Source organism: Macrobrachium nipponense, chromosome 3 (genome assembly GCF_015104395.2).
Source record: "Macrobrachium nipponense isolate FS-2020 chromosome 3, ASM1510439v2, whole genome shotgun sequence".
Classification (NCBI taxonomy): Eukaryota; Metazoa; Arthropoda; class Malacostraca; order Decapoda; family Palaemonidae; genus Macrobrachium; species Macrobrachium nipponense.
In genome coordinates this window covers 89,119,495-89,124,494 of record NC_087202.1, presented here as the reverse complement: position 1 = coordinate 89,124,494, position 5,000 = coordinate 89,119,495, and the positions used below count along the sequence as shown (strand labels likewise).

The following is a 5,000-nucleotide window of genomic DNA, read 5'->3' as shown; positions in this document are numbered from 1 at the left end:
AGAAATGTTCGTGAATTAGTGAGGCTTTTTTTTATTTACAAATTTACATATTTTTTCATCGTTTTTGGGGAAAGTCACACATTGTGCTTTCTCTTTCCGCTTTTATCGCAGGTATTTTTTTTTAAATAGATTACTACCTCGCTCATATAATTCCTTGTGATACTCATTTCAGCTAGTTTGTTGTCTTTTCATCCTGTCAGTAATCTAGATTCTCTTTCTTGTACTTTTCCACTACAATTCACCACCACATCGATTTCTAACGGTCCCCTTTCTCGGTACTGTACCAAGAGCTTTATAATGCCAAAGTCGATTCAAAGATAATTCTTTTAACAGACCAATTCCCCAGGAAGCAGCTTGACCATTAACCACAAACAAAAGAACCTGAATCAATGGCTACTGAATGAAAATCTGCCCACGTGCCATAAATCAAAAGGGTTCTCTCTGCTATATCAAAATCAACGAAACGGGAATTAATTGATTCAGAGGCATGAAAGCGATCACTTGCCATTTAGAAAAAAATCATTGACGTTTGGTCAAAGCTAATTCGCTGCTTGCTTTTAAAGAACATAAAAAATGGCTAGTGAATGGCTGCACCCAGGTTAGCATAAATATTACCCAGCAGGAGCCTTCCATTATTAATTTTGATTATGGTGTTGATTGTTCTCTCTCTCTCTCTCTCTCTCTCTCTCTCTACACACACACACACACACACACACACACATATATATATATATATATATATATATATATATATATATATATATACACACACACATACACTATATATATACATATACACACACAATGTTGCAACATATATGATAGGACAAACAGCACTGTAATGGGATATGTAATGTAATGCAATTCAACACGCTTTCCTACTGATAAAACTAGAGGTTTCGTTAAGCTGCTCCAACCCGTAGAATGGTCTCGAGCTGGCAGATACATTTTAACTGAATAAACACACGAATATTATTTTACTAGTCTTCAACAAAAATAAAACACCATTATACTTCACTCTATAGAAAGAGTTGACACGTTTATCTGTTTACGAGCGTCTCCTAAAATTTCGCCTTACTAATACATGTCTAAGGCTCTCTTAAGATCTGGTCTCGTAATTCTCACATCAGATGGAATGAGAAAAATCATCTATTCTATGAATTTTTTTTTAGGGAAGACACAAATCCAACCGAAACTTAAAAATAAAAAAAGAACGAACTGATTGAAATGACTGACGGTCGGAAGGGGAGGCCTGACAAGCTGCATACTCAAATAGTTCAAGCTTCCGAAAACTGAGAGTAAAAAGAAGGGAAAATTGACGGCACAAATTTTGCTTTTTATTTCATTTTCTACTTTATTCCTTTCTCCATTCATTAAGATACTGGAAAATTAGTTCACGACAGTCACACTGCCTTAATAATTTTTCGATTTACCTTATTTTAGGAGAAATAAAATTCATACACATACTACCACTGTGCAACTAAGAATTTACACATTTGAATACTGCCTTGCCCATTTGACATCAAATTAAGTATAGATTATCCAAGTCTGAGGTATGTAAAACTCTACCAATTTCACTGCCCGAAACGGTAAATAAAAAAAAAGAAATCATATTAACCAATGCATGAACGAATAACCGTGATCTGCCTATCGAAAAAAAATCTAGTTTTCTGTAGCAGCGAATCGGCTCTGTCGTTTTCCGAAGAACATAATGGAATCGACCAACATATTATCACAGGCCGTGAAAGTGATGGAGAGGTGGAAAATACTCGCAGGAAATCATTAGCATAATGCCAGGCAAACAAGTCTCACGTTTGGCCGCATTAATGATTATCGGGAATACGGGATGTTTTGGATCTTGGCCTGGAATTACAGGTTTTAGCATTTACGGCCGTAATGACTATACATATTTGGTTATATAACCTTCCATCATTATTTCCTATGAGGGACAAGCTAACGCAACTCTGTCTGTTCCGTAAACGAAGTGTTAGCCTTCACCTCAAAGTGAAGACAAGTTTACTTGATGAAAACACGCAACTTTAGAGATGCAAGAAATGTGGTCACTGCTGGATAATTGCGTACTTTATACTGCATTATGAAAGCCACTTCAATTTTTTATCCATTCTTTCACCTACCATTGCTGTATTTCTGGAATGCAATATGCGCATATCAACATGGATTCAGCTTTTGAGGGTACTTGCTTTCGCTATCACATAATACAAACTTATAGAGGCAGATAAAAAAAATAAATAACACAGCAAATTCAAGAGAAAATTTTAATAGGTATTCGACATGAAAAACTTATGACTTCCTAATTATAGCTAAAATTTAGTTTTTTTTTAAACTACTATTTGTTGAGTGGTAACGCCGGCTTTTTAGGTTTAATGAATAAGTAGGTGGAAAAGCTTTTCACATATATGTGACCAAATAATTATCGTAATCATTGTGAACTAGATCTAAATAATTTTTTTCATGGCTTTTCTCTAATATTCCACTTGCATTGACACTGGACCCCACGGCATGTTGCAAGTTTCAATTCTCTAGGTTTTTCAAAAGTTTGAGGCATCAGCTCGACATCCAACCCTCCTCTTAAAGCGATGTTAGTGCAGGAATGAAGGAGTGGAATCGACGCTGCAGTAAGACGTGTCATAAACACATGTCGGCAACTTATTTCATACATATAACACTTATAACAGACAGATTAAACAAAGTCGATTACCATTAGTGAAAAACGAATGTAGGAGAAAAATAATAGTAATATTTTATCACGTATATAATCGGAAGAATAATTATCGAGGACAATTTGTGATAAATATTCGATAAGTTTCTGACGTGTGTTCATCACATGTTTTACTGCAGTGTGGACGCGTCCTATGTGATCCCACAGAGGACTTGTATTCTCATTCTAACCAGGTCCAGGATCGAACTGGAGTCCTTCGAGAGGTTTACCACTCTACCAAACAAACTAAAGGGACATTCTTCCAATGAGATGAATATGTTGCATGCTGCAAAGTAACTCTATTGTTTACAAAGATCAGAGTCGGTATCGATATAGACGTTCTTGTTTCCTAAAGGTGTACTTTGGGTACGTAGTTTCTTGTGTTTGTACGCACAGTTTCGCTCGGGCTCTATTGAGCACACGATCACGCCAAAAAACCATAATGAGACAGATCTGCAACGGTGACTAGAAACGCAAGGAACTCCTCACCCGAGGGACACCTCAGAGAATAAAGAAAACCCTGGACAACCTTCGCCTTCCTCTGATACCGGCCCAAGACTTCTCATAAACATAAGAGTTGCTTTGCAACAAGTATTAATTTCATCTTATTAGAAAGGGCCCCTTCAGCAAATGTTTGCTTTTCCATTTTGGAGGGAATTACTATTATGGGAAAGTTACTAGTGGAACGCAGTAATGGAAGAAGAGCAATCGCAAGTGAGTGAAAAGACTGCAACAAATAAGAGCAACTTGAAAAATGTTCTTCTTCCTATGTATTATTGGTATTACTGTTACTATTATTCTTACATAAGGGAAGATATCTGTACTAGATAATGCATCAATATATTAAGAGGTAAACTGAGTGGTTATGAATCGTTATATGATATTCCCTCAGTGCATCAAATAAAATCTAACGTCGCAGTTGAGAAACCATTGGCTTCCGTATCTGAAACTTCATATGGGAAGCCTCTGTCTAGTTTAGATTCTTGAAATTCCATTACACGCTAATCCTCTCTGTAACATTCTACTTTTAGTAATTGCAATGCCGAAGCAAGTACATAACTTCCATCAAATGAAAGCCTGGCCATAGAAAGGTTCCGATATTATTAGAAACGTCGATATGGTAACATATACTACTTACTTATTACCGAACTTTTCTTATAGAAATTCTATAACTTAGACGAGGTCCATGCAATATTACTAAGGTGAGTCAAGATAAGATTAATAGACCTCAACCTACTCTTCCCTTTGTCCGTAACTTTTTTTCCGACACCTTTAATTCATGTTAGATATGACTATAAAGCCGACTGCGGACTTACCTTTGTATCAGAGAGGACCTGTAGTTGTCATGACACAAGCCAAAGTCGTCCTTAATTCCCCACCTCGCTCCCTGCGAATGATTCAGGTTTTCTATCTTCTGAGGCAGCTGAAAATGAACAGTTTTATTATTACAGAAACCCTTTCTGGTACAACTTCATAATAGACTATTATCAAACCAGCATTTCGTGTTGTAAACTCAGATCTACCACGTCAACATTCACTAATCGACGGGGTCTCTCTCTCTCTCTCTCTCTCTCTCTCTCTCTCTCTCTCTCTCTCTCTATATATATATATATATATATATATATATATATATATATATATTTATATATATATATATATATATATAGATAGATAGATAGATAGATAGATAGAGAGAGAGAGAGACCCCGTCGATTAGTGAATGTTGACGTGGTAGATCTGAGTTTACAACACGAAATGCTGGTTGATAATAGTCTATTATGAAGTTGTACCAGAAAGGGTTTCTGTAATAATCAATAATATATATATATATATATATATATATATATATATATATATTATATATATATATATATATATATATATGAGTCATATCCCATTACCGTGATTATACATACATCGAGCTACCAACGTTCTTTAATATCTAATTCGCTCTGCCTCGGAATTAATATATTTTCATATATGGTTAACCGAAGGGGAATTTTTTAGTCGATAAGATATTTGTCGGATAAGAGATTTGTCGCTCACGGGCGCGAACCATCGACACCTACAAATCCAGGACGCACAGTGAAGCCTCTTGCGGTGGCGGTGTGGTCTAAGGCTTCACTGTGCATCTTGGATTTTGTAGTTGTTGATGGTTCGCGCCGTGAGCCGATAAATCGCTATCGACCAAATAATTTCCCTTCGGTTAAACATATGTGAAAATATATAAATTCCGAGGTAGAGGGAATTAGATATTAAAGGACATTTGTAGCTCGATGTA

The 5,000-nt window shown here is 36.0% G+C and overlaps 1 long non-coding RNA gene across 1 annotated transcript in view; it reads right to left on the bottom strand.

Annotated features, from left to right (window-relative positions):
• LOC135222242 (uncharacterized) overlaps positions 1–5,000 on the bottom strand; it is a 118,300-nt gene that overhangs the window by 72,013 nt on the left and 41,287 nt on the right. Inside the window, exon 3 of the long non-coding RNA XR_010316240.1 lies at positions 4,036–4,142. This is a non-coding gene — a long non-coding RNA (uncharacterized LOC135222242). The remainder of the gene's footprint in view (positions 1–4,035; positions 4,143–5,000) is intronic.